The sequence below is a fragment of the Struthio camelus genome, chromosome 2, assembly GCF_040807025.1.
Source record: "Struthio camelus isolate bStrCam1 chromosome 2, bStrCam1.hap1, whole genome shotgun sequence".
Classification (NCBI taxonomy): domain Eukaryota; kingdom Metazoa; phylum Chordata; class Aves; order Struthioniformes; family Struthionidae; genus Struthio; species Struthio camelus.
Genome location: NC_090943.1, coordinates 27,226,132 through 27,237,460, shown reverse-complemented (window position 1 = coordinate 27,237,460; position 11,329 = coordinate 27,226,132). Strand labels below are relative to the sequence as shown.

Below are 11,329 nucleotides of genomic sequence, written 5' to 3'. Positions count from 1 at the left end.
GGCGGCGGCGGCGGCGGGAGGAGCGGGCCGACGGGGCTCTGCCCTCTGCTGGCGGCGGGGCCGCCGGGCGCCGGCGCCCTCCCGCCGCCGGGGGGCGGCCGCGGCCCGCCTCGCCCCGCCTCGCCTCGCCTCAGGGCGGGCGGCGGCGGCCGTTGGCGCCTCAGGGGCCGCCGGGCGCTGCCCGCGGCGGGGGGGAGGGGAGGGGAGGGGAGGGGGGCGCCTGCCCCCCGCTGAGCCCGTCGGCCGCCTCCGGGCGAGCCGTGCCGGAGCGTGGCCCGGAGGTGTGGGGCTGCCCTCCTGGCCGCCGGCCGCCAACTGGGGGCAGAGGGGCCATGGTGAAGCGGCTGCGGCGCCCCTAGGCCGCCCCCTGCCGCTGCCTCGCTGGTGGGCCGCGCACGCTGTGCCGCCCCTTGCCTCCTCGTCCTTCCTGCTGCCGCGCTTTCTGCTTGTAAAACCTTCTCTGGTGCACGTTAAGCTCATTTTCTTCGGTGCTGTTTAAAGTCAAACTCTTCCCCGCAGCGTTCTTGCAGCTTCTGCCTGCCGGCCCTCCCTGCCGCTGCCGCCTCCTCCGCCCGGGCCCTGGGCAGCGGCAGCCAGGGGAGAGCAAGTGCGTTTGGAAGTAGCGGGGTGGGTTTTTTTCCCAACTCTTTTGAGCACGTTGTTTTGCTTCAGTCTTTTTTTTTTTTTTTTTTGCCGTCTTCTGCGCTTCTGGCTTCTTCCCCTGTGGTCTCTCCAAAACAAGGCTGCAGAGTCTTTTTCCCGCTCAGCCACGGATGTAGGAGCTGTCTGTTGTACATGTATAGGTGTATTCTTAACTAAATTTGCTACTGCATGTTGTTCTGGTAATTTATCCGCTGTGATCCTTCCTTCTGCTTTCACGCAATAATTAGAAAAAAATGCTTGAGCTTTAAGAAACCATTGTCTGATGCGTTAATTTGAGGCAGTGCAGTGGGTTTCAGCCAACCATGTTACGTAACGTTGGCAGAAGAGGGTTTTAATTCAGTATTTCTTGACAAATCAAAGTGCTGTTTCATTGAAGTCTGCCATTTAAATGGAATCTAAGTGAAATGACACCTTCAGATTACAATGCAGTTGGTATGATAGTGCTCACGGCCTTGTGAAAGGCCCTTGGAGCTACCGCAGGGGAAGCTCAGGGTTTACTGTCGGTAACCTGAGTTAGTACAGGGGCTTCTATTAATCTCTTCTATTCTAATTCTGTTTGAATCTCTTAACTAAATTGACATTTTTTGAATGCATGTAGAATTGCATGGGGCTTCTTTAACGGTTGTGGTTTCTATTTTCCCAGCATTATGCAATAGAGAGGTCAGAGCTTTTATGTATTTAAGTACTTGTTGTTTCTAGTATGATTAGTGCACCCCAAAGACCTTTTTATGTCAACGTTATTCAGATCCTTTATTGATGGTAGTGCAGAAGTATTGTTCTCACGTGTAAGTGTTAAGAGACCTTGGATTGCTGTAAAAGAGACCTTGGATTGCTGTAATAAGTCCTGTATGAAAGCAAGCTTTGTGTGTCCCCAAGTAAATATTTTTTTAAAAGAATGTGAAGACCACTTCTATATTGGCTGTGTTTGCAAGCATCTCTGGTCGGGGGAATCACGGACCACGCTGAAGATGGTGGCATGCTGCTCACGTTTTGCCTGGGATATGCTAGATCTCCTGTATTGAGTGAAATACCTGAAACAAGAGGCCAGTTAGCCGAGGCCCTACTTCGCACTGGAAGGCCTGAGCAGAAAAACTAATGGAGGAAGACTAGGAAGAGTGTAAACTGACAATTAGGGAGCTGCACTTAATGTCCATGGATGGCGGGCAATAAATAAATAAATAGAGAGCCAGTAGCCTGGTGTTGCAAGGGGTAGAATATTCACTGGGCATAGAGCTTGCTTGAAAGGAGGAGTTTTCTGAATAAATGTAACCTCCTGCTTGTTTTGGTCTTTGGAAATGATTGGTTCATATTTAGCTCCACTGTCTTGTCTCCCGACCATGCACGCTTCCTGTACACTAAGTGTGCACTTTTTATGTAGGCAGACAACATGTATTTATCTTGTCTTTTCCAATATTTTTCACAGCCTAGGTCTGCTTTTTTGACAAGTAGCTATGGGATAGTGAAATTAACCTATGTTTTGGCTTGCAAGTACTTGTCCCTCTGAGAAACGATGTGATTGCAAGTAGGTACAAATGATTTTTAGCAAAGGAGGACATAAAAGTAAGCTAATAATACGCCTTATTTGACATTGTTAGGGATTACTAATCTTAGCAGTCTATTCCTTCTAAAGGTGGAAATTGTGAATTGCATGAAAACAGTATTTTGCAATCAGGTAAAGGATTATTCTTCCAATGAGAAGGGATGAAATGTTTTTTACATAGTGGTCTGACAGTGAAGGAAGAAGGCACTTCTAGGGTCACTGACGGGTGTACTGCTTGACTACCCAATGCTATCAACCGTTACGGTTTCAGTTATTCCAGGGAGCAGAAAATATTTTAATTTCTGAAGATGTGGAGAAGCAAAATATCCGTGAGGTGAAGGGCTGAAAGAATCGGTGTCTGATAGGAAATCCCCTCCAGCTGAGTGTTAGAGAAGAGGCTGTTTCTTTTGTTCTGAACGTGGGCAGTTCAGGGTCGCCTCCATCGGCCTGCCAGCTGTCTCGGGGTGGTTCTCCAGCACTTTGCGGTGCTCCAGCAGAAGGCCATGAAAAGCCTGCTGGACACCGCAGGGCAAAGTTCACCAGCCACTTCTCTGAAGACTGTCCGCAGGGGAAAGAGGAATGTGAATTCTTACCCTGAACTCTCATAATTGTGAGGGAAAATCTGAGGAGAACTGATTCAAAGGGCACTAATTTTAAAAAGCACTTTTCTAGATGCAGGCTTTCTGTGTTTGCTACAGTAGTGACAGAGAAGTAAAATGTGCTGTGCTGCCGAGTGTGTATTCTACACATCCTGAGGAGTGAGACAGAAACCTAGTGAACAGTATGGTGTGGTGTATTAATTTCTGCAATGTAACTTCATAAGAAGTTTTATAATAATCTTTTCTATATCCTGTTTCATCTTTTCTGTTCACTGTTTTCATAGTTACAGAAAATACTTATATTAGTTGCTGTCTTACAAGATCACAGAATCACAGAATGGTTGAGGTTGGAAGGGACCTCTGGAGATCATGTAGTCCAACCCCCCCTGCTCAAGCAGGGTCCTCTAGAGCATATTGCCCAGGACCGCATCCAGGCGGGTTTTGAACATCTCCAAGGAAGGAGACTCCACTACCTCTCTGGGCAACCTGTGCCAGTGCTCTCTCACCCTCACCGGAAAGAAGTTTTTTCCTCGTGTTCAGAGGGAACTTCCTGTGTTCCAGTTTGTGCCCGTTGCCTCTCGTCCTGTCGCTGGGCACCACGGAGAAGAGTCTGGCCCCATCCTCTCGACATCCCCCCCTCCAGATACTTAAAATGATGCAAATCGTTTGCTGTACTAACACATTGCGTTTTGTAAAGAAATCTAAGTATATGATTTGTTTTCAGTTTGGGACTGCCAACATCTTAATTGTGCTCTGAATACCAGATGCTGTAACATACTGCAAAACACCTATCTGCCTAGCTCCACTTCTGTAGCTATTTGCAATATCTAATAGTATAACTAGAATTGTTCCATCCTGCCATTTTAAAGTTGTATGATGTAATTTAGGAAAAAAAAGATAATTATTGGGGAGTTTTTTGTATCTAATTTGAAACAATGCCTGCATGATTTTTAGATTTCATCAGTGCAGCGTATCTCATCCTGACAGTTCAGCTGGGGATTGCTGTTGGTATAATCTGCCTGTTCGTTTACTGGTATGTTGGTGTGTTATTGTTTCCTTCGTGTATTCGTTGGTAACAACATGTATGATGCACTTAAAAAACATTGCTCTTAGCCATTCTGTGAGATTAGTTTGTTAAGTTCTGCCACGGAACGAAAAAGTAGTTTGATTTTTCCAGCCCCATTCTTGAGCGCTCTTCACAACCAAATTAAGGTGAACCGTGCTGCAAAGAGGGGTGTTCTTTGCCCCGGGCATGTGCAATGCATGAGGTAGGGGACCTCAGGGAAGCCAAAGACTGTCTCATGGTTGAAGTAGTTGAACGGTGCCCTGAACGTTTGTATCCTATCCCTGCCTTTGGCATGGAGCTCCTTGGGTGACAGTGAGAAAGTCAGTTATACCAAAATGTTCCACTGCTTCGGCCTCACTTTGAGATGCCATTTCTGATCCAGTGGGCATGGTCTTGCCTTCCCGCTGAGTGCTTAACCCTGCTTTCAGAATCAGTGGGAATTGCGCTCTGAACCTGTGGAGCGTTACGTAATCCTAGGGACTCTGAAAGATTAGGGTGTAGTCTTGTCACATTAGGTAATTGAAAGTCAGTGTAAACTGTTAAGTTCATCTCTCTGAGCACATCAGGAGAGCTGGTGAAGAAATTAATGCTCTGGTCTTCACTGCCAAACTTGAATAATGTACAGTAAGAAAATAAAGTCTTAAGCTACTTATGAACAGGAAGGATTCTAATTCTTTTCCATCTACAGATCATTAAGAAGTGCACAAATGTGGGAAAAACTGTGTGTAAATTTGTAATCTAGGAGTGAGTCTTAATGCATACATCTAACGCTGGCATTTGTCGATGTTGGGGCATTTGATTTTGCAGCCTCGTGTTCCTTTAATGTAGTTAACGTGCATGTGAGTAATTTCCATGTTAAACAAAAAACTAAATTGAAAAAACAAGCGTTGGAACCCGTGGGCCCGCCGCAGAGACGCATGGCCCTGGATGGCCTGCCGGGGCTGGCCTGGGTGCTTTGCCGCGGGGCTGCACAGGCTGATCCCAGTCAGAATCCACAGGTTCCTTTCCAGGCTCTGAGGGGTTGTGAGGAGAACAGGCTCTTTCAGTTGTCTCTCTTCCCTGCCCAGCCCCTGGCTTGCTTCCCTTGTCGAGGTCTGTCTCATTACAGATTTCAGTCCAGTTTGTTCCTTGTAGACTGTGGACCTTGTCTTCTCATTGCCAAGCAGTTCCCACATCGCAGCTGCCGCTCTGATCCGTCGGTTTCTTTCCAGGCCCTGCTCTGAATTACACTGTGCCTTACGTTCCGCCTGGGTCAGTTCTCTACTGCTGGGCCTCGAGGTATCAATTTTCCCTTCGTTTGCCCCGTTCCCAGCTGCATTAGTTTTAAGTCCCAGTTTACGCCACTTCCCAGTTTGCCGCCAAGCATTCATGTTTCCACCTCAGCCAGCTAGCTCCCAGCCATAATCTGACCCCATCTCATGCTTGCAAGGCTCTTGGTCCTGCTTTTTTGCCCCCCTGGTCCAATCACCGCTTCTCGTTCATCTCAGCGCTGTGTTGTTTCTTTTCTAAAGCCTAAGAGCGTGGCCAGTTTCAAAACGATTTTTTAAAGCATAGCAAAAAGGATATTTTTTTAAACAAAGGCAGCCTAAATTCCAGTAGCCTGCTCCAAAATTTGGGGATGTTAGAGCTTCTCAAAGCTAAAGCTGCTAGCATACAGTTTGTGGGCAAAACCTTCTCCTCCTGACACCTTTCATAACAGTGGTTGGCTGAATTTTTCAACAGGAGCTAGAGCCAGTTGGTATCCAGTCTGATCCCTTCACCCAACAAAATTACGAAGCAAAGGAATATGTGTCTTGTAACAGGAAGAGTTTGCAGAATTATTGTGAACAGTATTAGCTCTGCCTATAATACGAAATTTAGAGCAACCACTGTTCAGCCATGTTGCTCTGACAGAATTAAGACCCTGGGGAGAGTTCCCTCTTCAGCACGTTAATGCAAGGGTGCTCCAAGGTCTGGGGAGCAAGGCTTTCTGTAGTTAATGTGCTAACTTGGCCTTTTAAATTGTGCAAACATACCCTCTCTGTATCTGGGGTGACCTGGTTCCTTCAGATGTCATTTGCACTGTTGCTAAAACGACCAGACGACTTCTGTGCCGTCTCCCTCTGCTTGTCTGTCCTCTTGCTCCCGTCTCTTGTGCTGCTGCTGGCTTTCTTGTGTGTTGGGTCTTTTTGTGGCGGGAGAAAGGGGAGATTTGTAATTCAGTGCATCCATTCCCTGTTCTGGTGCCCTGCATACTTGCAGGAGCACTAGTCGCAGCAGAAGAGAAGGCAGTAGAAAGAAACAGTGGGAAGAAAGAGCTGATAAGGGAGAGGGCCAGCATGGTCCTTTCAGTAGCGGCAGTTTGTGGCGATCAGCTTGTAACTGTAGTCTTATGTGGGAATGTAAATCATATATCATAAACTGCAAATCATATTTGAACAAAGGCCTGGAAGGAAAGCATGCCCAAGCAATTTTAAATAATCTATTTCTGGGTAGTATGAGCTGAAAATTTCTGTGCCTTTTGTCTCTTCCTAGGATCAGGCTTAGATGATGGATAAGCACGAAGCCTTGGTTTTCATACTCTCTTACGTGAGTATGTGCTATCTGCCTACTAAGAAGAGATATGTCATACACTGAATAAAACAGCGGGTGAGTCTTTACCTTATGGCGAATGTCTAACATGAAATTATGACTGTATGTATCACTTTATGCTATATAACTGCAATTGTTTCATTGAAAGTGTTTTAAAAAGTCTTCCTTTTAGCGCAGCCGTCTTTATTCTGGCCATCGTGCTTGCCTGCTGTGGCAGCACCTGACGAAAAGTTCCATTTAATTTCATTTTACTGGCATTTTTTTTGGTAAGTATTTTGTTGAAATGAGCAATCTCTTTGTTCTCTTATTTGTCATTTTCACTTTATTTTATTTAATTTTTGCATCAAAATAGTGGGGCCCTCTCAGCTAAGTTCTTTAGAGTCATCTGAACCTGTCCCTGCTCTGAGGGACTTCAAATGTTAACAGACAGGACAGAGAGCTGCAGAAGACAGCATGTTGGCTCCGCTTGGGGAGCGGGCATATTAGTGACACTAGCTGCCCGTGCAGAATCATTTTGTCTTAGGAGCTTTTGGGAAGTGTGTCAGTTATTTGTTAGAAGTAACGTATATCCACGCACACTCTGTGCCTCTGCTGCTTAGACAGATAAATTGTTTGGCAGTGGATTTAGCTGCACTGCTTCCGATTAGTTTCCTGCTGCTAACCTGCTCTCATGGGTCACTTCTGAAGAACCCTCTGTTCTAATTTTCTGTGCATATCTGTTCCACAGTCGGCTGCAGAGGGTATACCTGCAGTGCTTCGCTGGAAATGTATTCACTGCAAGTGCTTGTAATCTGATACAAAGCTGACTAACTGGTGCCCTTTGCATTTCTATATGGTCCTGTACTAAGTTGCTGTACTTATTTTTTTCTCTTGTGAGAGGAGCACATTTTTATTCTCTTGATTCCTGAAGCTAAAATTTGCTTTGAAAGGATGGTATTCTTGAAATGTATTGCAGGATGTATGCCTTGCATGAATAACATGCATAAGTCTTTGCAACTTCTTATTTACTCATTCAAGTGTGTAGCAGAGCCAAGAACTAACTCCAGATTTTGTGAAGTGTTCCTTTTTTTGGACCTGTGGACCATGGCTAGGTCAAGTTATGGCAGAAATAACATACCAGGATCAAAACCACTTTGTTCTTTCAATGCATGCTAAAGCTGTCTTTAGAAGTACTTTATATCTACTCTAAAATGCTCGTGTGACACAATAAGAATAAAAATACACCTTTTAACAAAAGCTAATATTTCTGCACTTGTCGTATTTCATCAGTTCAGGCTCTCAGGACTTTTTTTTTTTTTATGACACTTAACAAGTTTTTCACTGTTACATCTTCTTGCAAATAGGGAGCCTGTAGTGCAGGCTTTCTGCTTAAACAGGTTATCTTTACAACTTACTATTTCTACTTCATTTTAGACAGTTATTGAGGGTCTAATGCTTGGAGCAGTGTTAGTGTAAGTCTTTGAACAGAGTTTGAATTAGTGGTGCCAGTTAAACTGCATGTCACTCAAAATAAGGTTTATACTTTATTTTTAGCCTCTGTGATGCTGATGCAGTGATGTGGTCCTTAGGTGCAACTTCATTTGTGACTTTGGGATTGTCTCTCTTTGCACTACTGACAAAAGTAGGTAGTGCTGTTGAACTGTGACTAAGGAAGTTGATTTTCTTTATGTTTGTTGTTAAATAATGTTCTCAGGTCTCCATTATCAGCTAGCATGGCAGCTGCAAGTCAGCACTGATTCCTAATGGCACAAGATGCACATTCCCACTGTGCGTGTAAATTAACTTGTTAATTACCTAAACTTTTACTTCAATTAATAAAAATTTATTTATTTAGTTGATAAAAAAAAATATAAAGAAGGTCTGCCAGTTCGGTAAGATCTCCTATTACGTGAAAAGCAACTTCAGTTATTTACCATTGCCTTTTTTATGGCTGCTTTACACTTAGATTTCAAAAATATGGCAAATACCTGTCCTTTTCAGTCAACTGCACTTAACAGGATACTTGGGGATATCAGTGAATCTTTTTTTTTTTTTGATGAAATTTTCTTCTGGGGTAGGCATCCCCCTGCCCGCACACACTTCTGATGCAGCCTCAGCTGCCTTTTGTTCTGCACTATGTTGCACTGTCTAGAGCTGTTTTTTTGCACCCTACCTTTTAAATTTCCCCAGGAAATCCTATCAATCAGAGCAGGAAAGGTGTGAAAGCCAATTCCAGAACTAAGTCAAAGATTGCAGTGCACAGTCTTTGGGTGTGCAGTTACCTAACCTGTCTGTGTGAATGTCCAAAACTGCTGGATATAAGTGCATACTACCTCTAGCTTGAGTCTCTGTATATCTATTTATACAAGAGGAACAGAAGGAGAAACTCTTATAAGAGAGCAAAATAGGCCTGTGATCAGGACATATGCTCTAGGGACGTGGAAAGCTTGGGTTCAAGACTCTTACTTAGTCAAAGACTTTCAAATTGAGCACCATAGGGTCCTAAGTAGGAGCATCTGACTTGTAGAGGAGCGCCTTAATCAGCAGGCTGCTGGAGGTGCCCGTGCACACACATTGCAGTCACGCTGGAGCGTGCTGGCTGCTGTGTTAGCTGTGTCAGAAAGCGTGCTGGAGGCATGACGCCTACTGGGTTTTAGGTAAAGCTGCCGGCTGAGGAATTTGCTGGCACCAGGGACCGATTTGATGACGCGTCTCCTGGCAAGAGTAGAGATTATTGAGAAGAGGATTTAGGCTGTAGTGGTGCTTGAAAGGTTAAAGTGGTGCTCAAGTGCTTCTGTGGCTCTGCTTTTGTATAAAGCATGGGCAGTCCCTGTTTCTGAGACACTATGTAGTTACAGCCTTTCTGGACTTCTGGAACGTGGCAGGCTCAAAGCACAATTTTGTGACTTTTTGTCTCTTTTTGGACTGGTCAGAGGATCTGCTGTAGTAGGCCATATACTTGAGCTGAGTTTCATTTTTATCTCCAGTGGGACTTCACGGTAGTGACTGGAATGCTCCTGATTCTGATCTTGGTACTTGCAGCCTTTGGCATTCTTTGTGCCAACTTGCAATCGTTTGTGAGTATACTTCTTTTCATTTGCCTTGAAGGCATAGAGCACTTTGCACTGTTTGTTGGCTTCTGGAACCACTTCAAACTTGCCTAGAATATTTTTCCACAGTTTAGTCTGGGCATCCTTGCGCTCTCTCTGGATATTTTAAATATTTTCTCGCTTACATTCCATTTATTTGGATTGTCATGCAAATAACCTAAAAAGGGACCTATGGCATAATTTCAAAGTGTGAGGCTAGAGAAAAATACGTACAAAAAAAATTTTCTCAACTTCATATTTCACTACAGAAGGAGTTTTGCAAAGATCAAGACCTGCATAATTTTAAAGTGACACCATCCTGTCAACAGTTAGTTTTAACATTTTGCTAGTGAGATGTAACTGTAAGTCTGTATGAAGAGCAGAGGAAAACAGGGCTTTGCAGTTACGAAGTTAGGAAACATTTTTTATTTAGTCCATTATTGTATTTTGAATAAGTTTTTATGTACTACCTAAATTGTTCTATGTTGTTATATATTTGGACAACAGTATAAATGCTACATATTTCATATTTACATATTTTGCATATTTCTGAAGTTGCCTGAAAGTCTATCATTGCAGAAAGTCAAGACTTCGTTCATTCCTTTGCCCTTGTGCAAAGACTGACAGAAAACCCATCTCATGCAGTAATTACAGGGGATCCGTTGCCTTCTCCATATCCTGTGCTTTATTCCTCCATTTGACAGGACTAGATGGTAAACTGATACTCAGTTTTGCATCTTCACTAGCTTTTCTACATCTTTCAGGTTTCCCTATCTGGCTGACCTGAAACAGTAACGGGGACAATAATCGTTATATTGTCTAATTCAGAGTAGATTAGATTGTCTGCGCGATTTTTAGTAAAGTAACTAGCTACCCCTGTATCTGTGTTTGCCTGCCATTCTTACCAACCCATGAGTATTATCTTGGGATGCCCGATGTATGCTGGGAGAGGGGAAGCAAAGGAGAAGATAACAGTGAAATCATTCTTGATAAACAGACCTCTGAACCTGGGTTGGAGGGGGCGTCTAATTTTAAAGCATGTTGTTGTGATTTAAAACACCTCACCAAATATGGTCTAGATTTGAACATCTATATAATGTGCTCTAGCTGCAAGAAGAACAAATCTCTCTCTCATGATGCTCAGTATCGTAGTAAAACTCAGTACTTGGTAACTGTAGCATATTCAGTGAGACCACTGCAGCGGGTGGTGGATAGCGTCATGCAAACCCAAACCCACTCACTCAAATTTGTACATTAGATGTTAGAAGCACTCCAGGATTTTTGCATGCTTGTTGGAGGAAGCTAACTAAATTACTGCAACAATGAGCAGAATAGTTTAGCGCTTATTAACATACAGAGGCAGCCTGGAATATCCTGGTGTTAAAGAACATTGGCTATTAAGTGGTTGAATTTAGGCGCTCCGGGGTAAAAACTCAGCAAGATCAGGCTATTCATGTTTTCTTGGACAAAATCAGTATCCGCATTTCATTTCTATCTTAATATGCAGTGTTTAGGTTTAGTCTCATATCAGTGCTACTCAAGTTAGTAATGGCATCTTCCTCAACAGTTAGCCCCCCCACTATTTCTTTACAGAAAACAGGTGCCTACTGTGGCGGTAGCAATTTAAGCAAAATTGTCTGCTTTAGATTTTGTTTTTAAAACTTAATGAATATAAGCATCTGACATTTACAAATGAAAATATTCAGCTTGTTGTGGGACCCCCAGCTAATCTGGCACAGGACTGAGTATATCCTAAAAACTTATGTCATCAGTCTTAAGAATCTGCTACAGTAAGTCCAAGATGTAATGAGACAGAACGGAA

At 43.9% G+C, this 11,329-nt stretch overlaps 1 long non-coding RNA gene across 1 annotated transcript; it reads left to right on the top strand.

Annotated features, from left to right (window-relative positions):
- The first annotated feature begins 252 nt into the window (after nucleotides 1-252).
- Nucleotides 253-6,490, top strand: LOC138066304 (uncharacterized). Its single transcript, XR_011139611.1, has 3 exons — nucleotides 253-3,835; nucleotides 5,080-5,146; nucleotides 6,383-6,490. It is a non-coding gene; the product is annotated as an uncharacterized lncRNA (long non-coding RNA).
- The last annotated feature ends 4,839 nt before the right edge of the window (nucleotides 6,491-11,329 follow it).